This window comes from Bombus impatiens, unplaced genomic scaffold (genome assembly GCF_000188095.3).
Source record: "Bombus impatiens unplaced genomic scaffold, BIMP_2.2 scf_0403, whole genome shotgun sequence".
NCBI classification, from domain to species: Eukaryota; Metazoa; Arthropoda; class Insecta; order Hymenoptera; family Apidae; genus Bombus; species Bombus impatiens.
Genome location: NT_176822.1, coordinates 49133 through 66219, shown reverse-complemented (window position 1 = coordinate 66219; position 17087 = coordinate 49133). Strand labels below are relative to the sequence as shown.

Sequence of the window (17087 nt, the reverse complement as noted above, 5' to 3'; positions counted from 1 at the left end):
GCCGCACTGGACACCGCTGACAACACGAGAAAACGCAACGCTTTCTACGTCTGCGACGATCGTCGCTCAAACAATTCGTTAGACCTTCCTTCTTTCCACTTAACGCATCGTCTATTTCGGTATTTCTACTTCTTCTTCTTCCTTTGCCCGACTCTGTCTATCTATCTATCGCGATCTTCCAGTTATTTGTACCGAGTTGCTTGAGTTTCCATTAAGGGGAACTTCTGGTCTAGAAATTTGAAAAAATCGAAAATTTTTTGGTTCATATTTTCAAAGTTTAGACATTGAAGAATATGCGCTTGAAAGGATTTTTCAACATTTCAATTATTTTATGTGTTACGGCCATTTTTGTGACGCGGCATGAATAGTAGACGGTAGACGTTTTTTCGGGTTGGCGTGCACGATATCTCAAGTTCTAAGGAACCGATTTATTTTAAATTTGGTCTGAATATTCCTTATATACTCCTTTATCGTCCGGATCACGCTTAGCAAAATCTTTAATATTAATATTTTTTAAACGTTCGGAATTGTCAAAGAAACGTGCGAAATAAGAAATTTTTGTTCAAACGGCCGTCATTTTGTGAAAAAATGTTGTATTGACTTTTCCAAGGTTCGGACGATAGCGGCATCCATACTAATTAAGAATCCGTTCGCAGTTTTCGTCTCGGATGACCAGAAGGATTGATATCATGCACGCCACGACACCCCATTTTTTTTGGCAGCACCCACTTTGCCAGCTCGTAACTTTTTAAATATCGAGTTCTTTTTTTCAGTGAATTTTTTACGTAATCTCGAAATATCAATAAACAAATGCTAAAGAGAAGGATAGCAAAAATGTTTTTTGTTTCGCTTGTACAGAGCTTCAAAAATCGCCCGAAATTCATGCCTCTAGACCAGAATACCCCATTAAAAGAATGATTTTTAAACGGTTTGCTGTTGCGTACTATGTACCTGAAATGTGTGCCGGAAAGTAAACGACGACTCGTCCAACACAGAGTACGTATGGCCGTTACGATACTGAATTTAAGTTGCAACGAAACGATTGTTTTATCTTTTAATTTCGTTGCTGACAGAGGCATGAAATATTGCCATTTTTCCTCGCGACGAATACGCTCGTCGAAAATGGCTAAGCGGTTAATAAATATTAGCTTGTCCGAAGAGTTTCTTTCCTTTTATGAGGAAACAATAGACGCAGAATATCTTTGCTTTCGTATTATTTTGTCGAATTTCGTACGATCCATTTTGCTTGTTGTTGAGATAAACACCGCGACATTTCACGCACTTGGTTTCACGTTTGTACGAAGGTGCACCGTTGCGCAAAGAAAAACACTTTTCGGGCAACCGAATACGATTTACCACGACTCCGTAGTCTCTGCCGATAAGAAAAGGCGAGAGAACCGATTCGCTGGAAAACGACTCGACGCGGACCGCGTCGCAGTCGAATTTTTCCTTTGCAAACAGCTCTGTACAAATAAAAAATTCCTCTATGTATTCCAAGCATATAAGACGCGTTTAAAACGATACAGCGCGAACGATGCTCCATGCAAGTACCGTGACACACGGCGTATTCTCGAAGGAAATCAGCGGCTATGTAGCACGTTCCTCATCGACCACCGGCTTCAGTCTACTCCGTGTTGTACCTTTAATCGACGGGTGTCAGCTCTGTGATCGAAGACACGTTTCGGAATCCCAAGCAACCGCGAGACGATGGTTTTTCAACGCGACGCAACTCTCGCCACCGCAACGACCGGCTAACTTCGTGTACGCGAATCACTGCTATCAGGTTACGGGCTAAGGGAACAGGTTTGCCATTGGTTTCTTATTTGGCGAAATATCGCGAAAGCCGGTCGGTCTTCTAGATTCTGCGTTTCTAGATTCTGCTATCTCTGTTCTATGTACATCATTCGCGATCATTAACCATTTGCATGATGGCTCTACTTAAGGAAACATTTGAAGACATCAGCGGCATTCAACTGACGACTGGTCTCCATCGCGTGGACCAAACATCGCGTAATAATCCGCGCTTGGTGGTAGAAGATAGTCGCAGCGCGCGGATTGATCCGCGCTTGGATGCAAATGAGTTAAGATCGCATCTTCCAGTACATTCTCGCTTCTCGTTGAAATCGCACGCCAAACGCTCGTGTACTATTATTATTATTACGCAGTATAGTCGTATAGTCGCAGTATAGTATAGTATTACGCATCAGTAGTCGTGCTTCGAATGCCAATAGGCGTCCTCTTAACTCCGCCTACGATCCTCGAATCTTTACATTTCCATTTTCGTCTCGTCTTCGCGAACAAACAACATTTGTAACGTAACATCGTTTGGACGTCTCGCGTAGAGTCTGGCCGAGAAATCACAGATAAGAATTCTCAGATATTTTGTAAGCTTTGGAAAATATAATTGGCCGGAGAACTTGGTTAAAGGTTCAGCATCCTCCGTTTTCTGGCGAACCAGCCGAACGTACTTAGTTCCAGAGCGAACGTAATTGGCCTTAGAATCTCTCTCGTTGCAACATCTGTCCGTTCTGACGTACACAGGGTTACGATGATTCGGACAACATCGTCAGGGAAACGATATCTCTTAGAGAAACGAAACGTCGCGCTTCGTGATATATCTCGATCTCCTGTGGCTCTCGCTGAGAGGTACACGCTAACGTGCTAATTCATCGACGAGACGAAAAGCGTAGCCGCCTCGGCTATATCGCAGCAACTCGTTGGATCGTTCGTTGCTCAACAAGCTCGACGCTTCGACAAGCGTCTCTGTCACGCAGTCTGCCGTGTAACGTACACCGCGCGACTAAAAATCGAATTCGTTCGGCTCTCGTATCGGTCATATCATCCGCCGTAAACGAGTGTTCTTAATTTGCGCAGAATTTATGCGCCATGCCACACACACGAGAATCGATAATTGCGGCCGGAAGAACGTGACTTATGCGGCCGTACGGTGCGACTAATGAAGGGTAATGTCGACTACGAGCCATAAAGTTAACCAGCATGGAGATTTACGCGCGTGCCGATCACCTTAACGAGGACAGGGAGGCTCTTTGGAAAAACGAACTCGAGAATTTCTTCTTTGCATTATGTACCGTGGTGTATCACACAGTGTACCGTAGCATAGTATATTGTATATTGCTGAACGACACTGCGGTTTCCGTTTCATCGTTGTCCAGTTGGCATATTCTTGCACGCTGACGTATACGCGTTGGTGATGCAAATACGATTCCACGGAAAGAGAAGAGAACGCCTGTCGTTCTTTTCGCCAGTTGTTCTCCGCGTTGCTTTTCTTTGCTTGTGCACGTTCGTACGCGAAAAAACGTTGGTCGAACGGCGGCGATACTTTGCGCGTACTTGACCCAAATGTAACTTCGATCCACGTTCGATTTTGCACAGAAAGGCGTGTCCATCGTATCGATAGTTCTCAAACAGTTTTCGTGGTTCCTACATTTCCACACGCTTTTGCGCTATGAGTTCCACACGCACGAGTTTCACAAATTTTCGCTTTTCCGTACACACGTTCGCCTCTTCATTCAGAAGATTTTTAGCAAGAGAACCAGTAGCAGAGAAGCCATAGTATGCTGAGTTTTAGTCGCGCTACTTTCAACGCCAATAATGAAATATTAAAGAAATCGCCAGTTCGTGACCGAGTTGTAGGAGAAATAGTTTCCTAAGATTTCGAAATAGTTTGACCATTCGACCAGAAAATACACTCGGCGTTACGTTATTTACCACAGATTACAGACCTTCCTCTAATTTCTTTCATCGCGTGCTAAAAATTCGTTTCCATCGAAACACCCATTGTACGGCACTGCATTCTGGTCGCGAGCTTTCTCAAACAGAGGCGATTAATTCGTACACGGTTAATACATCGAATACACCGTTCGAAGCTGGAATCGAGAACGAAATCTGAATCTGATTCGATGCTCGAGTCGTGGTACGTACGAAAGCTCCGACCAACAAAACGATCTTTGTTGGCGCGGCGGAATCGAGAGGAATACGCGCTGGAATGGGCCAGCGGAACGAGTTATGAAACAGACCGGCTGGCATTTAGCCGGCCAGTGTTTCTACGACCACGAGACACAATTCCGTAATTTATTCCACGGCAGAAAGTGGTGCGTGCCTGGCCTATGAGAAAACTTTATTAAATGTTTATCGAGGTGCCACGGAAGGGCGGCAACCCGCAGCAACCCCTCATGCATTTTCATCAGCTCGAATACCAGGCACAAAGATCCTCCACCTCCATTAATTACGTTCCCTACCGAGTATCTTCAGAACGAAATCAGCCCGCCTTATACCGATCTTGGTATCCAACGAATGGTATTTTCACACGATTTTCTTTCATTCGCCGTGCAAACGTCTTCCTTCGTTCGATTTTCTTTCGTTGCTAGGATCAGCTCGCCTTCGCTCAGGACACGGCATTTAAGTCAATTAATGACAACGACGTTCCAACGTGAACAATTCTTCAAGAGGAAGAACGTTAGCAGATACAGGAAACTACTTTTGACGTGTCTATGGAATATCGATGGTATTTCTGTTTTATTCTTGCCGCGAGGTATTTCGCGATCCTTCGCGATCGATCGTTCTCATCGTGCTTTCCTATCGTGAAAAATCTCCACCAATTTCAGGCAAATACGTTAAAAATACAGAACCGTACGCGTAATATCTCGCTTCAATCGTGTAAACCGTTCTAACTGGCTGGGGACGTTCAAAGTCCTCTCGGTTGAACCGACATCGAAATACCGATAAAAAGTCCGAGTATTACAACGGAATTAAGCAGAGAGTTTTCGTCATTGAGGAAGCTTATTCGTTCTCGTCGAACCAAATACCTGCAAACGAATCGTCCAATCTTTCGACTAATCTTTCCAATTCCTAATTCGAAACAAAGATCGTGTCGTCGTCGTACTTGACGAACCACCGTACTGATGGCAAAATCTATCTAAAAAACGAGAGATAGCTAACGGTTTCTGTCGGCATCGAACGAGTGTCGGTTGCATGGCGTAGGCAGCGCGTGCACGTTTTTCCCGCGACGTAAGGACGAGTCGTGTGGCTGGCCGCGGAAAGCGGCTGCATTTACAGTTAGCTGTTGCGCTTACGTTCGCGGTAACCACGCCTCGGAACTTTTAAAACCGACTCGATTGTCCGATGGTGGTTCGACTTTGCTGCAGGCGATCGATCGACTCGATCTGACCGAGTTAGAAACTTGCAGCCGATGTTGGCTGGTCGACCATCGATCGTATGAAATCAGAGCGCACGTGAATCCTTCGATGGGGAAAGCTCGATGATTTTGCTGGAATTTCGTCGTAGCGCCAAGTCTCACGGCAGAATGCGACGTCTGTTACTTTCTCGATAACAGCGCGTTTAAATGGTAAGAAGAGGAACGAAGTAAAAGGAAGGAGAATCTAGCCGTGCAGTGTACGTCGTTGGTCTACGTGCAGACCTCATGGCAAACACGGGAACCCTCTCAGTCGTGAAATTACTCGGCAAACACGCCGTATCGTCCAAGGAACAAAGTTTTCTTCGCTGAATTCTCTCGCGCGATAATTCGGTACATCGCTGGTGGCGTTGACGGATCGACGACCGAAGGAATTGGAAGTTTCAGGTTGCTTTCCTTCGCGATTTTATAATTTCTCGTTAAATAGGACAGTCGTAAGGTTTAGTCGTCGAATTTTAATCACTTCGTTTAGCAAACTGGTTGCTGTTACGCAGAATTTGTTAATACCACTAACTCTATAATTTCATGAATAATATCAGCTTGATTGCGCAACAGAGTGCCGCTCTATGTGTTTCTTCTCGTTTCTAATTATCATCGCCCCTTATACACGAGAATTGAAAATTCTCAGCAGAGAAACTGGAGACTGCAGGTCGATAGCGTGATAATTTGCTGCGGAAGGTAAATCGTTGGCAAGCCACGCTTTCACGAGTGTTTTACCGTAAGGTTGCTGTACGCGGAGATACGTAGCATACGTATTAGTCTGATAGTTCGTTCGTTTCTTAATCCGAAAACCGAAAGAACTAAACGTATCGAACTGTACCTGCGATGTGCACCTTTCGTACGAAAAACACCTGCAAACAGCCCACGCAATTCTATACGAAAGCTGAGTACTCGATTGAAATGCCCTTGCCTGTTATTTCGCAAGCAAAGAAAAGCCAAGTTCTGTAATTTTCCTAAGCCTAAGTTCTGTCAGTTCGTACCGCCGTTGTTTCTCCTCGTTCTATCCAAAATATGGTGTCGTTGTTTCGTAACGCACTACGATAGAATTGTACTTTAAAGGATAAAGAAAACGTCGGGCAACTTCAAACACAACAATATACACGCGCGTACCTTGAAAGAGGACAGGATATTATTCAAACTGTAAACCATCGACATTTATCTTACGCGTATATGTATGTTCGTGTAGAACTAATATACAATCGTCGAAGGATGTTGGGCCTACGTCGGTGACTCGAACGCCGGTTCGCCTAGTATCCGCGCCTCCACAGGAAGATCACGATGACTCGCGAAGTAGCGTAAAGAAGGATCCGCTCAGCAGCCTATCGTATCTGTGTTATCGCTGACGAACAATGTCGTTAGAGTGAAGGGCGCCTGCCTCGTCATCGAGTGAAAGGTGAATACCGACTCGATTATTATAGCAGCGACGAAAAAATCCAGCCTAACGAGATCTGAATCGCCAAGCCTGTTGCAGTTTACGCGGTCGATGAAATTTTTCAACCACAATCATTCGATCGATAACACGACGACAAGCGTAATTTTCGCCATCGAGATAACCGTGAGAACGACGCGAAATGGTTGAAAAACGAGGTGGGAAAGAAAAACGGGAAACAATGGCAGCGAATCGTTTCTACGATGAAACGATCTGTTTTGTTCAAGCGATATTTTCCGGCGCATCATCGCCATTCCGGAAGTATAATATCTCTCGTGCGATTAACGTTGAATCGTCTCGCTGTTCTCCAGAAACGAGGCGATGCGCCAAAGAAACGAGTCCACCGTATATTACGTTTCATAGCACGTCGTTTGGTAGAAAGAGGGTTGCCACGAACCGATATACTCGCTCGCTGCATAACGCTATGCGAGTTGCTATTCTTTCACCACGATTACGCTCGTGCGTAAATATTTTCGATAGGTTGCAATTTTACGAAGCTTTCACTTACGATTTCCAGTTACAACGCGCCTGTATGTTTACGTTCTCGATTATCAGACATCACGGTTGCTTATGAAATTTCATAGTTTCATGAACTATGAATTAAAGAACCCGGATAGAGATTCGTTCCGTCCAAGAAATACTACGCGTACTCCGCACCTTTGCGCTTTCAAATTTCTCACGAACGCGCGAACATTTCGCAGTCCATTGATCGCTGTTATTAAATATCCTCGATATTTCATATTTTTATCCTTCTTTTATACATTGTCTCTAATTTGCTCGTTAAACGTTAAACGATAGCGTAAAATTCGAAGTTTTAAGCTCTCCGCTGACGCTACAGATCGCAGATTCGTTCGATCCTCCGGGTCTCGGATTCCGGATAAACCAGTTTTGCGACAAACGCGCCAGACACTCCGCGCGAAACGCTCAGCCGTGTGTCTTTGATGCATTGTAGCTCTTTCGAACCAGGTTAACAGCCGCTTTCTCGCCGATATTTTTCATCGACTGACCGCGACACACCGTACAACCGCCACCATCCTTCCGTCATCGCTCGTTTATCAACGAACGTGTTTGGTTTAACAAACGTACGAAAGGACCAGCCTAAATCCCTGCCACGTACGATACAAGTCAGCTTATCGAGACGAGATTTCGGTCGACGTCGTTGAAATCTATTTGCGACGATTCGCGAAAATGTTTGAACGCTTATCATAGAAAACGTATTATAAGCGTAACACGTGTCTTGTACGAAACTTTCTGAACATTGGTCAGCACCGTGATACGATAAATGTGTATATTGGTAAAATTTAAAAGCAATTCCAAAGACGTATATAGAAGTTATAAATCATTCGCCGCAAACATACACTTGCTAAGTAATATACAGCGCGAATAATGATCTTAAATGTACAATTATCGTTACAGACGAGTCGCCTAAGAACTATGGCTTGTCTATATATTCTTAGATTATTTTCAAACATTGCCGATAATAATCAACCGCCATATCTCGTTACAGTACTATTGAAATTTCAGAATATTCCGTGCAACACGCGCGATACATCTTCAACGAGTTCCTACAAGCGTTCAAATACTTTCGTGAGTGTTCAAACATTTCGTACAATACTCGTACAATATTCGCGTTAAAGATTCTCTTACAATAATATTCGAGTCTCTTAGACTCGCCAAAATTCGTGGAAAATTGCAAGATTGAGAAACTCGCAGAGGATTCGATCTCGTTCGTTCCTCTCGTAATTATCGTTACATTTAAGAAACGAACAAGACGAGCTACTGTAGTCGACTAATCGCTTGAACGAAAAGCAACGAGAAACAAGAGAAATTGGTGAATTTTCACTACGCAAACTGCCGTTAGACCGTTTGTCCCTCGATGGATTAAGATAAACGAAATTCCACTCGTTTAACACCAAACGACGGAACTCTATGCACGAGATTTCGGCTGTGGCGCGTTTCTTCGAAACAATATCTGGGAAACTGAGTTATCTTCGTCCAAGTTCCAACAAAACGTGGTTAAACTCGGATCTCCTATGTACACAGGCGCCGGTTTACCGCCGGTCTCTGCAGACCGGCTAAGAGATAATGTCGTGTATTTACGGACCTTCGTATGCAAGCGTTCCATCGTTCTTTATCGAGTTTTTATCTTGCGGTGAAACCTGGAAGCGTATCGCCGACGACCAAATCCAGTGTCGGTCGTGCGGCCAACAATAAATTAGATTTTCACTTCGTCGACGATACTGCAGCTCTTTTCGACGATTTTGCCCTCGGTTTAACGCATTCGCCGCTACTGACTCATAGGATGCGCCATCTAAAACCTCGTTATTACGCTCTCGTTGTCAGTGATAAACCATTTCTATCTATATACAATTCTATCTATACAATCTATCTATATACAATTATAACTACGATATAGCATACTAGAAATATAATATAATATAATATATAGTATATAATAATACTCGCGGAATTGTCGGATTTTTTCCACTTCAAATTTGTTTATTTATTGCAATTATTGCATCTTGTCTACCCTTTTGGGCTTTGAAAGATTCGATGGGGGGACGATAAAACAGCAAGCAACGAGCTTTCGAAACTAACATCATTAGCCGAACTAACGATGTTTATGATGAAAACGCAGCACCGCAGGGAGTATTTTATTTTATCGTTATATTTCAGTAACGACGAGCGCGTCAAGCAATGCCGCTTTAGAGTAATTTTCGAGTCTGTCCTTGCTTCAATCGAGTGAAACTCGACAAGGTCGAAACGATCGATGGATAATAGCAATTTGAAGGGATACGGTTGGAAAGATTGGGGGGAAAACTCGGGCCGATTCCCAAGCACCATTGTTCACGACTGACCTGCGCCGTTTATGATTTTCCTTTCTAGTGGCCAATTTCCAGAAAGCTTCTTCCTCTCTTGCTTGAAAATATCCAATCGATGGAATTAAACGTACGCGACGGTTTCATCTCGACGAATGATAATTAACGTTGGAAAGGACAGCGCTCAACAAATTGGTGACGATCGAGCGACCTTAATAAGTCGCGTATACGGGTAGATCGTGCGGCAAATAATTTGTTCGAACGGCACGTGGCCGTCGATGAAAATGATATAGTAGTCGCGTTTTGAAAGGTTACCGCGTATGTACGTTTGGTACAGCCCAACTTATGCCATCCGGTATGTAAGTAAACGTAAACAAAGTTCATTCGGTTCGCTTGATTTGCGTGCCTGTTACGAGTACATGATAAGCCAACGTCTTTCGCTTCGATGCTCCAATCGAGATAAAAATTATTTGCTTGTTTCTTACAAAATATGTATGTACGATACGCCGCAGTACGAAACTCGAGCTCGTAGTAAACCTTTCTCTCTCTCTCTCTCTCTCTGAATCGTTGCAAAATGTATCGAAAACGTAATTCATCCACCACCAGTTTCAACCACTGTGTATAACGTTGTAAACAAAAGAAAAGAAAAGAAAAAGAGAAAAGAAAGAGAAGAAAAGAAAAGAAAATAAAGAAACGATCGCAACTTAGAGCAATACCTTTTCCGATCGAGCACTGCCGGCTGCAAGCCGTTTCCGATAATCCACGCCGAAAACCGACTAAATCCGTTCGATTCCGTGGTTGTTTTGTTTTCCCACGGGCCAATAGCGCGGCAATCTTGCGCTTATTCGCGAGGCGTCGCTTTCCTCGAAACCTTCCTTCGGGACGTATCGAATCCTCCTCCCTGTGACTTCTTCCTCCCTTCCTTTTCTTTGCCACCGTCTTCCAAGGACGGTTTCCAGCGAGCAACCACCGATTCCTTTTTTCAATTCACCTCACACCGAAGATCACCGAGTTTGACCGTCGACCGCGCGACTCGAATTCGCTTTGACCCTCGTTGACGTGCTACTCGAAGAGTAAAGCGAGAGAGAAGAGAAACAGAGGGGAAGGATAGGAATTGACGAACAGCGTCGCGTCGTTTCGAGAGAGTTAATGTCTAACGCGGCACGTAAGACTCGCTCTCTTTCTCTCTCCCTCCCTCTTGGCTGCGTCGAATGTCGCACGAGCTCGGCTCGTATATTTTGGAGATAGTTTCTTTCGACAGGCTTGGGACGAGGCCGCGTAACGCACCAACGGGGCCCGGCGTGCGAACAGCAACTGAACCGAGAGTCAGGGACTCGTTCTGGGCCCCACCGCTCCCCGCCATCTTGCCTCGCCAAGTTCCAAGCGTGGGGGCGACTCTATCAGGTGCGTACAGTCGCCTTTGGAAATCACCAACGCGACCACGATTCACCGTGAATCGGTTGCATCGCTCATCGTTGCTCTTCTCTTTTCTTCTTCTTCTTCTGCGTGTCAACTTCTGATTCTTCCGGATTGTCCGTCTTCCTAGACATTTCGTTCAGCGTAACGACGACTATCGCGCGAATTTTATCGCGTAACGAAAGGGTGACGAATCGTGAAACCGCGAACGTCATCTCGCCAAGTTTACTCTTCCGCCGTCGTTGATATTTCATTTTCAGTACGCGGCTTATTATTCTGGTTACCCTATTGTTGTATAACGATATTATATACTACGATAGATTCGGGAAATTCATTTTAGAAATTTGAATTTGAATTTGAATTTATTGTTAGCATACAGAGGAGCGTTACACGAGTTATTTCTAATAATTTTCTTATTAAACCTTGTTAATTTATCAATCGAAGGATAAATCGCTGTATCGGATACGATAGAAGCATCGAATATCAAGATCGATACGACGAATGATAAATGTAACTTTGAACACGGATGTGAGACTTTTAAAAAAAGAAAGGCACTATGTAATGGATATTTATATGATAGGAATCTGTTACTAGGTAATCTTTGAAGTTATGCGAGTTTTCGTTGCTGGATTTCAAAGTTGCTCGCTTCGTGTGGGTTCGGGTTTAAATTTTCGATTCGTATCATGTGTCTGTAAAGAGCAACCGCAACCACAGCATCTGTGAAGAGAGATGAGACGAACGCTTCTTTCTCTATCCGTAGAGCTCAAGGTTTTCAGCTCGGTGAATACGCGGTGTATAACCATGCCGGGAACCTGTTCCCCTGGCAAAGGAGGCTCACTTCGGCTCTTTAAAGCCTCTCCTCGCGCGTCTTCCCCTTTCGTCCTCCTTTCTCTTTTGCCTCTTCGATTTTTGACTTTACAGCGTAAGATCATATATTCAACGAACATAGCCTACAATTTATAGTAACTCTAATCAATTTTCTATATACCATCTATCTATAATTTCTTTCTATCTTTAGAAAATAAAGAAGCTAATTTATATTAGAAACTATATAATAATATTTATAAAATTACATTCATTTGGATTAGAGAAATTGCTTCAAAGCACGTGCGAACAAACGTCCTTTAACGAGCGTAAAATCTGCACAACTTGCTTTAGTAAATTTCTGATGTAACGTCGATGATGTCCATGTAGTCGCTATGCTCGTGTATGCGTGCGAGTAACGGTTTCATGCAATGACCGCAGACAGGATTTCTTCCTTGGCGTCTTCTCAAAATTTTGTCGTCGCTAGTTAGACAGTGTGACAGTGTGAGTTGCTCGAGCGTGTTAGGTCTAACGTAGACGAGAAATAAATCATTCGACCGAACGTATTTCATTTATTTAATTACCGTATGTCAGTAGTAGTTAACTTACTTTCCAAGTTGAGCATGTATCGAGCAAACGGCAACATTTATTATCCGTGTTGTAGTAATTATTATTATTTCTAATGAGCGTGCCTGAAGGCTCCACCTCGTATGCACTGCCCTCTACGCAACTCTCTTTCTCTTTTCTCCATGGCCCTCTTCGTTCCTTCGTTTCGATGTATTCTGCTTCCTTGTTGGGGTAACGCGGTGGTACGGGATGAAACTCCAGGCCACATAACCGCGCTCCCCTCACGTCTTTCGTTTCAGGGTTTCCCAATCCTTCGGATTCTTCGAATCTGCCTTCTTAGTTGTGCACATTGCACAGATTACCAAGTTCTAAATATAAAACACAGCCATCAAGCGTTATTGGAATAATTAACTTTTTTTGTAGAATGGGTTTGCTTCTGAAATAGTATATGTTACATCATATTCTGATTCTTCGATTAACGTTTCGTGACACATGGATTACCGAAGCAAATGAACCTGAAATAATTTCAATAAATAATACTAATCTTAAGAAATCATTCCCGTGTATGTATTTGAAACATCGAGAGGTTATGCACCTTTGACACGAGTTACTATCGATAATCGAGTGTTTCGTATTGGATAAGAAACATTTTATCACCGACTCTCTAATCTTACCTAGCAAGAAATGAGCACAATGCAAGCAGGAACGTAAAAGAGAGGGGGGAGAAAGTGACATTTTTCGAAGTGTACCCAAGTGGTCGAGAAAAGGTTCCCGAAGGTTGGGAAACGCTGCCTCTATTCCCCGTAAGGCATTCTTTTTCTTTTTGCTTTTGCCTCGGCGTAGCACGGTGCTGGCGTTGTTCTACTCGGGCCCAGGGCTGTACGATGAGAGGTAGCGCATCGTGAAGGGAAAAAGCGCTTAGGTAGAGGGGAGTTCCGTGGTTCGCGGCTACCGACGTGCGGCTACTTCGCTGAAAGAAATTTAATGAATGGCAACGATCGTCCAACTTAATAAGCGTACCACCTGGTATCGATACTTCTTTTTACCCACTTTCTAAGAGATAACGCGTACCATTTGAATCCTACCGTGGTCTTAACCTACTCTACATGTCATACGACCCCTTCCATTCCTCCATGTTGACCATTGTGCTTGACTGACGTAACTTTTCAAGATCACAATTGGAATATTAAATATTAGCACATTTACTCACTAGGTATATTTACTGCTAAAGTCCAACAAATTTTACTTTATCTAATATTTTACATTATCTGCGAGGTAAGTATGACACAAATGAAACGATAGATTTGTACTAAAAATAAAAGAAAAGCATTCAGTTTGTACTAAATATCATTAGGACTCTCTTAGGCAACAGCAACAAACTTGACAATGAAACAAATGTTCCGGAAATCAATTTTACAAATTACAAGTTATTCGATTAATCCCATTTAACGTAAAACTGCAGATTTGTAAAAAGGGAGTCTATAACCTACAATTCGTAAATTCACTATTATCGTTAGTTGATAACTATTGTGCAAGAGGGCTCTAGCGTCCCGATAAATACCAATGACCGGCTATGTATGCACTCGATCATCAACAAACATACATTGTTTTAGGACAATGAGTAAGAAAAGTTCCATTCTCCGATCATTGTAAACGGACATAAAGGCTCGAAGAAATATGTATGTTCGTCGTAATCAGACGTGGAAACAACGACTTTCAACGACGAAAAACTGAAAGGTTCGCGGCTAATCGCGCTTAATCGCGCGTCATTTGATCTAATTGAGATCGTGGCGGCGTGGGGATTTGGCCCTGACATCTATTAGTACTACTACCACTGCCTATCTTCTGCTGGAGCCAGCGGAGAGACCTACACGGCACGGAACTGCAACTGCACTCGGGCGGCCACGAGTCGCCAGGGCGTTCATTGTGGAGTAACTCGATGCACGAACTGTGTTTCTGTGTGCGTGTACCCTCGGGCGAACCAGACGCGGCGTTCGTCTTCCCACGAACCCTTTGCTATACGTACGAGTCTCGTTACTCGTTCCGGGATCAGGAAACACTCCTATTAAGGCCGTTTTACACGGACGCGAGAACTCACACCGCACAAATTACGGGTAGGATTTCCACGGATTTTGTTTCCACACGATCCTCACTTTTTGATTGTAATGGAACCGTGAATGGTCCTTTTTTTCTGCAGTTTTAAGAAATAATGACGTTATTTGTATAAAATCTTTCTCTGAATTGCTAGAGTTACTTTATATCTTCAAAAGAATTCAAGATCAATGACTTGAGAAATGTTTCTTTATCCATTCCCTGTATTGCTGATGTCAGATCCGAGAAATAAGCACTATCAGCTTCTTATAGGAAATGGAATATAGGAATATAGGAATTTAAGGCGTAAAATTTATAGTAAAACCTATCTGATCGTATAAAATTGGGTTGAAGGATTAGTTAAACAAAGGATTAGTTAAAGACTTCCTTTATTTCTCCGAGTGATAAATGAAGTTGTACTTGAAATTTACAAAGCACAGTGAAAAAGTTTGCGAGAAACCTTCTAACAGCTAGAGCTTCCTTATGATCAAAAATAATTCTCGTTTGAGCAGTGATGTGAAAAAAAGTGGAGCTAATTGGTCGGTATAAAGCGAGAGGAATAAGGTGGAATATAAAGACAGCGCACGGAACGGTGCGAGGCGAACGAAGGCTAATAATTGATTGTCAGTTTGAAGCAGAAACGGGAGTCCACCAACTCGCAGCAGCACCGACGTAATTACAGCGTTTAAAGCTACCGAATGGTTACTGAACTCCGCAAAGAATACCTCGCAGCTGAAAAGTTCACCACCTCGACTTGCAACAGTATCTCTCTCTCTCTCTCTCTCTCTCTGTGTTATTGTCGGTACGAAATCTTCTCTTTTTCTTGAGACATCGATTTTTCAAATTATCTGGAGACTCCAGAGGGATTAGCTCGACGTTTACGCGTGTCTGAATTAGCCCGAGCCACGAACTGTCTTAAACTTGCGAGCACGCGCCATCTATTTTAATAATTCTCAACGAATGAAACTTTCAGTATCTCCTAGAACTCTACTTCCATTTCTACGTCTGTTTTAAGGGGAATTGAAAAAGATCGATGGTCCAAAGGAAACTTCGTACTGCGATAATAGTAATATATATTATTTATCAATACTGGAGTATAATTTATGAATTATAATTTACGACTTTGTAAAATGTCATTAATATGACTCAGCTGCCCGAATGCTTCTAAATAATACAATACGTAATGTATAATAAGCTCTAACTTTTTATTGAAATATTTCTTTGCTCGCTTATTCATCGATAATCAATTTGAACATCGCATACTTTCCAGTCTCTCGTTATCACCATTCCATCACCTACATTTCGATACACGTCACACAATCCAAGAACCAATGCTACGGATCAGAAGTTCCATGAAATCTGTCATGCGTGAAATCGTCTCTACGAGGCGGTATTTCACACGGCTGTAAATCGACACTTTTGGGTTCCCGCGATGGCCGATGCGCGGCCATTGGCCGAACGAATTCGTCATCCAAAGTAATCGAGATCTCTCGAGACGCGGACGCGACGAAGAGAAAGCATCGAAGGAGGAAGGCTCGTCCGCCGTTTCTCGAGCTAGACGGCTTGATTCTCGCGGTGAACCGAACGTCGCCGCCTGCAGGGAATATATCCGATATCTTTGGAATGGGACATAGGTCCGAACGACGTGGCAGACATTGCCTGTACCTGTCTCCACGCATCGAACTCTGCCTGCTCACCTGCATTCCATCAAGCGAGGCCCGAGGGGGGACCTTTCAGGATCCTAGCCAGGACCGTATAGCGTCGGCGGATCGTGAAACGCCCCATCGATGTTCGTTATCGACGCTTACGTTGAGTTCGTACGATTAGTCAGGTCAAGTAATGAAATCTACACGATGACGCGTTGGATTTTTATCTTTCATATTTCTTGATAAAATGACTTTTCTAGAAAGTTAAAGTTAAAGTAAGTTATCGTCGTTTGGAATAAGGACACTTCTGGTGAAAAAGAGATAAAAGAAGGTAATTTTGATAACAGCGAACGTATTAACAGCGAAATAAATACGACGTTCTCCCAGTTTAGAGATGCGAAGGTTTGAAAATTTGTTTCGTCGATCGACTTGAACCAGTGGGTGGAAAAATTGCGGCCTTACCTGGCGAGTTCGCGAGGGCGTAGGACGCTTTACCGAATCAGCAGGATCAGTAACGTAGCCGCGTGGAGAACGAGGAGTAGGGTACAGGCACGAGACAAAGCGAGAAGCAAAAGCAACGCTCCCTCGAGCGTACCACTTAATTTTCTCGATCCGCCCAAAATCTATTCGGAATTCGCTGTTATGTATCTGTACGTGTTCGAACGGAGCGTTAATTATCGCTTCAACAGCATCGACGTCGCGCGTCTTTTTCACCGCAAGTATCTTCATTTTAAATAACGACGGCTGTCTCGACCAGCTTCTTTGACTCTCTTATACAAGTCATCTTAGCAGGACACACGAGGAACAAAAATAGTCACGATGGTATCAAACTTGAGTAATTACTTGCTTCTAGCTGGAGAACTTTTGATTTTTGCATCGCGGAAAGAAGTTACGAACGGTCACGGTGTTAGCGTAACTTCGCTCTTCGACGTGGATAATACATTGGCAAGTATCTCCGATGGATGTTCTAGTGAATTTACTCGAATTTGCGCAACGATTAACAGCAGACTCTCTTGACTTTTCTTATAAGCACCTTCGTTGAATAAAGTCAAAATAAATTTACTTGTGACTTTACGTTTCACAGATGTCTGCCGAGAGAAGTT

At 43.3% G+C, this 17087-nt stretch overlaps 2 protein-coding genes and 1 long non-coding RNA gene across 6 annotated transcripts in view; 2 read left to right on the top strand and 1 right to left on the bottom strand.

Moving 5' to 3' along the window:
* Positions 1–10762, bottom strand: part of LOC100744301 (innexin inx3) — a 20364-nt gene extending 9602 nt beyond the window's left edge. Inside the window, exon 1 of one of the 2 annotated variants that reach the window (XM_012386603.3) lies at positions 10183–10762. The gene's annotated coding sequence lies outside the window, so the exon portion shown is untranslated. Of the gene's footprint in view, positions 1–10176 lie in introns of both variants that reach the window. The other variant, XM_003490132.4, reaches the window with a different exon arrangement.
* Positions 1–17087, top strand: part of LOC100744181 (dedicator of cytokinesis protein 3) — a 55996-nt gene that overhangs the window by 29059 nt on the left and 9850 nt on the right. The gene's annotated exons all lie outside the window — the stretch shown is intronic.
* On the top strand, positions 11248–11413 carry LOC112212963. Its single transcript, XR_002946824.2, has 2 exons — positions 11248–11301; positions 11348–11413. It is a non-coding gene; the product is annotated as an uncharacterized LOC112212963 (long non-coding RNA).